This window comes from Triticum urartu, unplaced genomic scaffold (assembly GCF_056163025.1).
Source record: "Triticum urartu cultivar PI428250 unplaced genomic scaffold, HENAU_Tu73 scaffold1719, whole genome shotgun sequence".
Classification (NCBI taxonomy): domain Eukaryota; kingdom Viridiplantae; phylum Streptophyta; class Magnoliopsida; order Poales; family Poaceae; genus Triticum; species Triticum urartu.
The window spans coordinates 154-12500 of record NW_028260172.1 but is presented as its reverse complement, the minus strand read 5'-3'; positions in this window follow the sequence as shown (position 1 = coordinate 12500).

The window sequence follows — 12347 nt, the reverse complement described above, 5'->3', positions numbered from 1 at the left end:
CTGTGTTTCATTTTGCTAAATGATATCAATTAAATGGTGTATCAATTCCATAAATTGCATATAGCAATAAATAAATCAGCAAAATTCTTTCTAATATTTTAGATAGAAGAAACATTTCTTCTATCTAAAATATTAGAAAGAATGTACCCTTCTATCCAAATCCAATTTGCATCGATAAAATAAATCCAAATTCCAGTAGTAGATGAATAATTGCAAATTTGTGTGTGTACGAGATTAGAATAACTTCAAAATAACTGACATAATTTTGTATTTTTCCTGATCAGAAAAATACATGAAAAAGAAAGGAGGTAGAAAAATTTTTGGATTTATGGTTAAAGAAGAAAAAGAAGAAAACAGGGGTTCTGTTGAATTTCAAGTATTCAGTTTCACCAATAAGATACGGAGACTTGCTTCACATTTGGAATTACACAAAAAAGATTTTTCATCGGAAAGAGGTCTACGAAGACTTTTGGGAAAACGTCGACGTTTGCTGGCTTATTTGGCAAAGAAAAATAGAGTACGTTATAAGAAATTAATCGGTCAGTTGAATATTCGGGAGCAGTAATTTAATCGTTCAAATTTTTTTCTTGTTTTATTATTTTTTTAGTAGTCTTATAGTAGTCTTAGATTTTTCATTTTGATGAGCCTCGCTTTGAGGAATTCATGGAATAATCCATTTTCAAGGAATAATGAATTAAGGAAGAAAGGATATGAGTCTACCGCTTACAAGAAAAGATCTCATGATAGTCAATATGGGCCCTCAACACCCATCAATGCATGGTGTTCTTCGACTGATCGTTACTCTCGATGGTGAGGATGTTATTGATTGTGAACCCATATTAGGGTATTTACACAGAGGAATGGAAAAAATCGCGGAAAACCGAACTATTATACAATACTTACCTTATGTAACAAGGATATAGAGAGATTGTAGAAAGGGGATAGGATAGTTATTTTTGCAAGAGACTTGTTGTAAATTCCTTAACTTAAGAAAGAAAAAAGAATAAAAACACAGATACATAACATAAAAAAAAGAATAAATAAGACGAGATTCGACCTCCCCCTACATATTTAATTTCCTCTCCTATACAAAAACTAGCAAGACCCACTCCATTGGTAATTCCATCAATAACACCCTTATCAAAAAACTCCGTGAGTTCGGTTAACCCTCTTATACCGAGGGTAAAGACCCTAGTATAGAAAATATCTATATAACCACGATTATATGACCAACTGTATATATTTTTTTTTACTTGATCTAAAAATTCTTTTTTAGGATTTCCTTTGTAAAAAGAGTTTATTAAATCCAAATTCTGAAAAAAAGAATAAGCGGATCCATAGAAGATATATGCTATGAATAAACCAAAGATAGCTAGACTTACAGAAGAAATTGCATTAGTAATAAATTCATATGAATTTACAAAAGAATTAGAACTTTCCTGGGTAAAGTTTATTGAGGGAGTTAACCACTTTGATAATATGGTTAACTCTGCTATTCCATTACCAATTCCTCCATTATCAAAAGAGATTCCTATGAATCCAATGAACAAAGTGAAAAGTAGTAATATAAGAAGAGGAAATAACATAGTATTTCCCGTTTCATGCGGATAGGCAAAAGTTTTTTTAGCCCCAAAAGACGTAGTAAAGGATCCTATCCTATTTCTTGTATTACCTTGAATTTTTGGTATATTTTGTGAAAAAAAAGAAACTCCACTCTTCGTTGTTGATAAAACGAAATCCCTATTCACTCCTTTGGGTATCCTTTTTCCCCATAAGGATATTGAATACAAGGAACTCTCTTTAGTGCTACTGTAATTTTGAAAATGAACACGCAAATACCCATCAAATGTAAGTAAATATATCCGAAACATATAAAAGGCAGTTAATCCTGCAGTAAAGGAGGCTATTATTCCAAAAAAGGGCGAATACAACCAACTATTACTAAGGATTTCATCTTTGGACCAGAAGCAAGCAAGAGGTGGAATACCACAAAGAGAAAGTGTACCCCATAAAAAAGTAGTTCTTGTGATTGGAATGTATTTTCTTAAACCGCCCATAAGAACCATATTTTGACTTTTATCTGGTGAATATCCAACAAGAGGTTCCATTGAATGAATAACGGATCCGGATCCCAAGAACAATAAAGCTTTTGAATAAGCATGAGTGATCAAATGGAATAAAGCAGCTTGATAAGAACCTATACCTAGAGCTAACATCATATAACCCAATTGAGACATTGTAGAATAGGCTAAGCTTCTTTTAATATCTCTCTGAGCAAGAGCTAAAGTAGCTCCTAAGAATAGTGTTATTGTACCTACTAAAGAAATAAAACTCATTATCAAAGGTAAAGATATGAAAAGAGGAAGAAGTCGAGCTAGAAGAAAAATTCCCGCAGCAACCATAGTTGCTGCGTGTATAAGAGCCGAAATAGGAGTGGGCCCTTCCATAGCATCGGGTAACCATACGTGAAGAGGGAATTGTGCGGATTTCGCAACTGCACCAAGGAATAATAAAAAAGCACACAAAGTAGTAAGTAAAGAGTTAATTCCATTATTAGGAATCCAGTTATTAGCTATTTTGAACAAATCCCTAAACTCTAAACTACCTGTTATCCAAAAAAAACCTAAAATTCCTAATAATAGACCAAAATCCCCTACACGATTAGTTACAAAAGCTTTTTGACAAGCACTCGCTGCGATTGGTCGTGTAAACCAAAAGCCTATCAATAAATAAGAACACATTCCCACGAGTTCCCAAAAAAAATAAATTTGTATCAAATTGGAGCTAGTAACCAATCCCAACATGGAAGTATTGAAAAAACTTATATAAACAAAAAATCTCAAATATCCTTCATCGTGAGACATATAACCATCACTATAAATAAGAACCAGGATTCCTACAGTAGTAATTAGTATTAACATAATAGAAGTAAGTGGGTCAATCAAGTATCCAAATTCTAAAGAAAAATCATTATTGACGGTCCAAGACCATAGATATTGATAGATCGAACTTCCATTTATTTGTTGAATAGACAGTTGAACTGAGAATACCATAGCTATACTTAAGAGTAAAACACTAGGAAAAGCCCATATGCGACGAAGATTTTTTGTTGCTGTCGGAATAAGAATAAGGCCAAATCCCATTGACATAATAACTGGAAGTGGGAGAAGAGGGATTACCCATGCATATTGATATGTATGTTCCATAAGAAAAGAAATTGCAATTTTTACTTCAATTTTTACTTCAATTTTTCTATAAAATTGTTTCCGATTCACCAAACCAATTCTTATCTCTTTCTGAAAGAATAAATAAAAAGAATAAGAAAAAATACTGAAATTCTTAATTTTTCCAAAATTTATCTCATTGAAATAATTAAAAATTAAGAATGGGTTTAGTTGGTTAAATTAAAAAAGTTAATAAAATAACTAGGTAACGAAGTTATTTTATTAACTAAATAAAGATATTTATAAAAATAAAAAAAAAAAAGTGGAATCATTTTACTTTCTATTCATAATTCATTTTTATATTTCTTTAAAACAAAGATGAAACAGCTCTCTTGTTCCATAATTAACTGATTGAGTGAATTCCAATGAAAACCTATGTTTATAAGAAATTATCGAATAGTCCTTACTTCATATAGAACTAAAATTCTAATGACTATAAATTACCTAAGTTTTAGAATGTCTTGTTTAAGAGACTCAGTATTTTTTGTTTTGATTGGAATTCCTTTCCTTTATGGAATACCATTCTGAACTTAATTAACTATTTTCATTTTCCCTTCTTTTTATCCCCCCGTCTTATCTTATATGGGGGATAGGCTTCCATACCATATATCTATATATGGAGTATACTTGATATATAAATAGATATAAATAGATTTAAATGAGAAACCCTTCTATATATTCTATATTATTAAAAAAAAAGTATAAAATATATAAAGAAAAAATGTTAAAAAATTCTTGTTGTCTTATCCGCATTAGACAAAATGAAGTAAAAAATAATTCAAAATTTAAGTATCTTTCAGTATCTAAGTATAAATACTAATAAAAAGAAGAAAGAAGGATTGATTTGCAGCAATAGATGTCTTTCACATACAACTAGAAAAAAGTAATTTCCTTTTTGAATGGCAGTTCCAAAAAAACGTACTTCAATGTCAAAAAAGCGTATTCGTAAAAATATTTGGAAGAAAAAGACTTATTTTTCCATAGTACAATCTTATTCTTTAGTAAAATCAAGATCATTTTCGAGCGGTAATGAGCATCCAAAACCAAAGGGTTTTTCTGGGCAACAAACAAATAATAAGATTTTGGAATAATATGAATTGACTTATCAAAAAAGAATTCCAATTATTTAATAATTTGGATTCTTCTTTGAATGTACTTTTATGTGTCGAATTACTCGGTACAATATTCTTAGAACAAAAAACCCCTCTTATCTTATATATACAAGAAAAAAAAAGTTTTGTTTGGTATACTGTGTGCTAAGTATTCTTTTCCTATCAATGAACTTTTCATAATTTTCCTAATAGAATCCTCATATTCTATTAGGAAAATTATGAAAAGTGGAGTATTCTTACAATAGGACTTACAACTTCCACCTATCTTCTCCAAAATCATAAGGTTAGTAAATCTTATTAATAAGAGCATAAAGACTTTCATTCTAGAAATTTTTAAAAAATCCAAAAAGCCTTTTCTATTTATCCATTTTATTTTAATTTCATCATTAAATAGAAACCCTTTTGGATTTTTTTCATTGTATTGAAAGAATTTTCAAAATGTAAAGGGGAAATTAATTAGAAAAAATTAGTTCTATAATTGCAAGTTAGAAAAAAGAAGTTCCAACTCTTTCAAGCAGTGTTTGTGTTTCTATTGGGCAAAGCAAGAGTTTATTGTAAAAAAAAAAAATGGAAACGATACTACCAAACGAAGTCTATTTTAATGAAAACTCTAATGTTCCTAAATTTTATGGACTTTCCCAATATCGACGATTCCCAAGATAATAGCTATTATTCTTTTAAGTTACCTATTATTTGAAGTTAGCCGCCATGGTGAAATTGGTAGACACGCTGCTCTTAGGAAGCAGTGCTCAAGCATCTCGGTTCGAATCCGAGTGGCGGCATTCTTGAAAAAGAATACAATAGATTAGAAATCAATTCGAAATTTACAATTTTGTAATGGGACCTTCCCCTTATGCTATTTGCAACTTTAGAACATATACTAACTCATATCTCTTTCTCAACGATTTCAATTGTGATTACGATTCATTTTATAACCTTATTAGTTCGTGAACTTGGAGGATTACGCGATTCGTCAGAAAAAGGAATGATAGTTACTTTTTTCTCTATAACAGGATTCTTAGTTTCTCGTTGGGCTTCCTCGGGACATTTTCCATTAAGTAATTTATATGAGTCATTGATCTTCCTTTCATGGGCCCTGTATATTCTTCATACCATTCCTAAAATACAGAACTCTAAAAATGATTTAAGCACAATAACTACGCCAAGTACTATTTTAACGCAAGGCTTTGCCACATCGGGTCTTTTAACTGAAATGCATCAATCCACGATACTAGTACCTGCTCTACAATCTCAGTGGTTAATGATGCATGTCAGTATGATGTTATTAAGCTATGCAACTCTTTTGTGCGGATCCTTATTATCTGCCGCTATTCTAATCATTAGATTTCGAAATAATTTCCATTTCTTTTCTAAAAAGAAAAAAAATGTTTTAAATAAAACATTTTTCTTTAGTGATATTAAATATTTTTATGCAAAAAGAAGTGCTTTAAAAAGAACCTCTGTCCCTTCATTTCCAAATTATTACAAATATCAATTAACGGAGCGTTTGGATTCTTGGAGTTATCGTGTCATTAGCCTAGGATTTACCCTTTTAACCGTAGGTATTCTTTGTGGAGCAGTATGGGCTAATGAGGCCTGGGGATCCTATTGGAATTGGGATCCTAAGGAAACTTGGGCATTTATTACTTGGACCATATTCGCAATTTATTTACATAGTAGAACAAATCCAAATTGGAAGGGTACGAATTCTGCACTTATAGCTTTGATAGGATTTCTTATAATTTGGATTTGTTATTTTGGTATAAATCTATTAGGAATAGGCTTACATAGTTATGGTTCGTTTACATTAACACCTAAATGATTACATAAAATAAAACCTTCATGAAATGAAGGTTTTTACTTTTATGTTTTATTTGAGAACCCCTTGAACGCCTTATCAAAGGGTTCTCAAAAATTCGAGATAGATCTAATTATACTTTTTTACTTATTTCTGCATTATATACTTTTTTACTTATTTCTGCATTAATAGAGCAGACGAGTAAAAAAAAGCAAACCTATTTAGGATAATAATTGGATAAGAGAGCCTCTACCCTGTCAACGGATAGGGAGAGAACAAAATCTGGATAAATACCAATTCCTATTACTGGTAAAAAGATACAGATTAAAATAAAGAGTTCTCGTGGTCCAGAATCCACAAAATTTGCGTTTGGAACATTAAATAGCTTGTATCCATAGAACATCTGGCGTAACATAGATAATAAATAAATAGGAGTTAATATCATTCCAATTGCCATTACAAAAGTAATTAGTGTTTTTGGCATTAACAGAAATTTTGGACTAGTAATTAGTCCAAAAAATACTACTAATTCTGCGACAAAACCACTCATTCCTGGTAAGGCAAGAGAAGCCATTGAAAAGCTACTAAACATGGTAAAAATTTTAGGCATTGGGATAGATATTCCCCCCAGTTCTTCGAGATAAACAAGACGCATTCTATCAGAAGCGGTTCCTGCCAAGAAAAAAAGTGTAGCACCAATAAATCCATGGGATAATATTTGTAAAATAGCTCCATTGAGTCCAATGTTGGTTATGGAACCAATTCCTATAATTATGAAACCCATGTGAGATACAGAGGAATAAGCTATTCTTTTTTTGAAATTTCGTTGACCAAGAGAAGTTGAAGCTGCATAGATTATTTGGATCGCTCCTATTATTACTAACCAGGGCGAAAATAGATAATGAGCATGAGGTAACAATTCCATGTTGATCCGAATCAATCCATATGCTCCCATCTTTAATAATATTCCCGCTAAAAGCATACATGTACTATAATGTGCTTCCCCATGGGTATCTGGTAACCACGTATGTAGGGGTATAATCGGCAATTTGACAGCATAAGCAATAAGGAAGCCAAAATATAAAAGTATTTCCAAGGTTGCAGGGTATGATTGATTAATTAATCTTTCCAAATCTAATCCTGGTTCGTTGGAACCATATAAGCCCATACCCAGAACTCCGATTAAGAAAAAAATGGAACCGCCTGCAGTATACAAAATAAACTTTGTAGCTGAATATAGACGCCTCTTCCCCCCCCACATGGATAAAAGTAAGTAAACAGGAATTAATTCTAACTCCCACATGATAAAAAAAAGTAAAAGGTCTCGCGAAGAAAATAATCCTATTTGACCACTATACATTGCGAGCATCAGGAAATAGAATAATCGCGAATTCCGTGTAATTGGCCAAGCTGCTAAAGTAGCTAAAGTAGTGATAAATCCTGTCAATAAAATAGATCCTAATGAAAGTCCATCGATTCCCAATCTCCAGTGGAAATCGAAGACATCTATCCATTTATAATCCTCCTTTAATTGGATTAAGGGATCCTCCAGTTGGAAATGATAACAGAACGCATAAGTCATTAGAAGGAATTCTAATAAACAAATAGATATAGTATACCACCTAACGACTTTGTTTCCCTTATGAGGTAAAAAGAAAATTAATGAACCTGCAAATATCGGCAAAACAACAAGTATTGTTAACCAAGGAAAATAACTCATGATAAAGTGATAAAGACAAGATACGTTTTGACCAGAAAAGCCCGTGCTCGATTATTTCGAGCACAGGCTTCTTCGGTAAAGAGGAATCAGACGATTCGAGTGAAGTTTTTTGTAACGTATCAATAAGATAGAGCCATGCTACGTGTTGTTTCAGGCCCTAAATAAACGCGGACACTTAAAAAATCTGTCGGGCAGGCAGATTCACATCTCTTACAACCCACACAATCTTCGGTTCTCGGCGCGGAAGCAATTTGCTTGGCTTTACATCCATCCCAGGGTATCATTTCTAATACATCTGTTGGACAAGCTCGTACACATTGAGTGCATCCTATACATGTATCGTAAATTTTTACGGAATGTGACATTGGATCTATAAATTTTTCTTTTCAACATAAAATTTTTCGATCTGGTAAAAATGAAATTAGTACTATAATGAGTCATATGTATTGTAGACACCAGACGAAGCAATGGTTTATCCAAACTTCAAAAAAAAAAATCTATTTTTTAATCTGTTTGTGAGAAAGCGTGAAGAGAGCCAAGAGACTTTAATTTTGGATTTCAACAATAAATAAGAAATAAGAAAGAATTTTACGAATTGTACAGACGAATTCGAATTAGCCAATAAATTGGCTATCGTCTTTTCAATATAAATTATTGCAATATTCAAATTGCAATATCAATGAATTACAAATACAAAAATTCATTTAAGTGAAAAAGAATACTATGCAATAATCTACTAAAAAAAATGGATATTCTCAAATAATACTAAGAAAATAGTATTGATTTCTATTTATTTTAATATGTGCGCCTTTGTTTAGAGGATTCTATGTCTAATTATTCAAAAGTCTAATTATTCAATAAATTAGATTGATTGATACGAGTGGATTTCCTATTACGATGGATGGAAGAAAGAATGGATAGTCCAATAGCGGCTTCAGCAGCTGCAAGGGCTATAACAAAAATTGCGAAAATATCTCCTTTTAATTGGCGACTATCAAATAGATCAGAAAATGTTACGAGATTTAGATTAATTGAATTCAGTATAAGTTCAAGACATATTAGAGCTCTAACCATGTTTCGGCTTGTGATCAATCCATAGATACCAATCGAAAATAAATAGACACTCAAAAAAAGTACATGCTCAAACATCATTAACTAACTCCTTATCAATCTCGATTCATTTCAATATGAGGGCAAGAATTGAACCGATTCAATTAATTACAATAGAACAATTACACAACAAAAGAAAAAAAAAAAAAAAAAAAAGGAGGTATTTGTTGGCAGTAGATGGATTTTACTAAATCAAAATTGTGATTCTTTAGTTATTTATTTTAGATTTGCAATTCTTATAATTTGTACTTTTTCTAAGTTTTCTTATTGCCGAGCCATAGTAATTGCACCTATTAAAGAAACTAGAAGAATTATGGAAATGAGTTCAAACGGAAGATAAAAATCGGTTGCTAAATGAATTCCAATTTGTTGAACATTATTTATGAGACCCTGTTCTACTATTTGGTTTGATCTTGTAGTCCAAAGAATTCCATACCACGACGTATCTGGGATAGTAGTCATTAGTGAAAAAACAATAGTTATACAAACGAGTGAAGTGAACCCATCTCCAATAGTCCAATAATTCTTATCTTTAGACCATTCTGAGCCATTTACGAACATTACAGCGAATATGATCAAGACATTTATGGCTCCCACATAAATAAGAAGTTGTGCGACAGCTACAAAGTAGGAATTTAATAAAAAATAGAATAAGGATATACAAACAAGAACTAATCCCAGCGAAAAGGCAGAATAAATGGGGTTGGTAAGTAATACTACTCCTAGACCCCCTAGTAGAAGAACAAATCCCCCAAATAGCATAAGAATCTCATGTATTGGTCCAGGTAAATCCATTATGGATAAAAAGAAATTAATAGTATAAAATTTTTCATGAACTGACTAAAACTAAAGGATTCAAGGAAGGAAAAAAGGATTAGGGTATTTTTTTGTGTATAAACTTATAGTTATAAATTATATTATATCACGAAAATCTAGTCTGATTTAAAATAAGAAATAATTTCCAATAAGCAGTAGTTTTTCGTTTTTCTTTATAGTTTAATTTTAAAGTTTAATAAAGAATTATTAGATTTTTATAACAGAAAGACAAAATCAAAGTTTAGTAATCAGTAATCGTTCTTGAATTCGAAGATTTTTCTTTGTTTATTTTACTTTCAGACGAATTCCTAATTGTTTGAATTGTGTAATCTCCCATTATGGAGATTGGTAACCGACTTAAAGCAATTTGATTGTAATTCAATTCATGACGATCATAGGTAGAAAGTTCATATTCTTCAGTCATTGATAAACAGCTTGTTGGACAGTACTCAACACAATTGCCACAAAATATACAAACTCCGAAATCAATACTATAATTAAGCAATTGTTTTCTTTTAATATCCTTTTCAAATCTCCAATCCACAACGGGTAAATCTATCGGACATACGCGAACACATACTTCACAAGCAATACATTTATCAAATTCAAAGTGGATTCGCCCTCGGAAACGCTCTGGTGTAATTGATTTTTCATAAGGGTAGTGAATCGTTATAGGTAAACGATTTGTGTGGGATAAGGTAGTTATGAAACTTTGACCTATGTACCTTGTAGCACGTATTGTTTGTTGACCATAACTCATGAACCCAGTTACCATAGGGAACATATTCATTCTAAATATCTATGAAAAAGATATGTTTCTTTCTCTTGTTTGAGAGAGCTTTTGTGTTGAAAATATTCTTACTATTATTGTATTATCTTATTTATAGTGAAACAAGTTGAGAAGAGGTTGTTAATAAGAGATTGCCCAGGGAAATAGGTAAAAGAAATTTCCATCCAAGATTTAATAACTGATCCATTCTCATCCTCGGTAAAGTCCATCTTATTGTGATAGAAATGAAGAGAAATAAATAAGCTTTAGTTAATGTAATAAATATACCCATTGTCATTTCCAAAATTCCAACTGCTTTATTCATTTGGAAAAAATCAAAAAAGGATATATAGGGAATAGATAAATTCCACCCGCCCAAGTAGAGAACTGTTACAAATAAAGAAGAAACTAATAAATTTAGGTAAGAAACAAGATAAAATAAACCATATTTGATACCGGAATATTCAGTTTGGTAACCTGCTACTAATTCTTCCTCCGCTTCTGGTAAATCAAAGGGTAATCTTTCACATTCTGCCAAAGAAGAAATTAAAAAAACCAGAAAACCTATAGGCTGACGCCAAATATTCCATCCAAAAAAACCGTATTTTGACTGTGCTTCAACTATATCAACTGTACTTGAACTGTTAGATAATCATAGTCGGTGATAACATCACAGTTCCCACCGCTATTTCAAAACCGTACATGAAACCTTAGCTTCATACGGCTTCTCTATGATCAGAAAAAGGAAAGGACTGTTTTGTTCCTAGCCCCGGGGGCGTAGATAGAATTAGATAAAATAAAATAGATTTGAAAGTCCTAAATTAGACCAAAGGAATTCCGTCTGCTAGAATAAGAAAAAGCGCTTCCGAATTGATCTCATCCTTTATAATATAATGAAAATTTTTCTTTGTTCAGTAATAACTTAATCTTGGAATAAAACACTTGTTACTTGTTATAGGAATTCAATTAATAAATGGAAAGAGTTGGGTATTAGTTCATGAGCAATTCTGCATGAATATGGATAGAGGAAGGAAATAATGAAAATTTTTTCTAGTGCACTCCATATCTTTTTTACTATTCTTCTTTCCCCAGGGAGGGGGTATTTAAAAAGAAAAAATGGATAAAGGGTTAATTCGTTCTTGATAGCCATTTCCTTAACAAGTGAATGGGAACATACTCTGGATCGGAATCCGAAGAAAGTACTACTTGATAATTTCTACAAATTGCAAGTCCTTATTATGATTCCTTTTATGGGCAAAAATCTCTAATGTTTTAGATTTTCCATTACTAATCCTTTATGTACTTTAGTGTTCCTAACCCTTCACTAACTTTTGGTGGATTCTTCTTATGGATTATTAAGTTATAGTAATAACTAGGAGTATTCTAGTAATGGAATTCCATATCGTGAATCCTTTATTCTTGGCCGCTTCAAGATATGATGACTAATTAAAAAATATCAACCTTGGGATAAAGAGTTTACACTGCTTATGTTTACTTCCACTTTTTTCTTGTACGTAGGAAATGAGATTTTTTCTTTTTACTACAAATTTATAAGCTGTTTTGTTTCACTCATATAGCTATCTAGTTTAACTTACCAACCCAAATACTAAATAAGAAAAGGAATATAAATAGTTAATGGATTTTATAGGAAAAAGATCTATTTTAACGAATCACACGTAGAGATATTGCTAGCACACAAAAAGTTAATGGTATTTCATAACTAATGGATTGAGCAGCAGCTCGTAGACCGCCTGAAAAAGAATATTTATTATTTGAGCTATATCCTGCCATAAGAAGA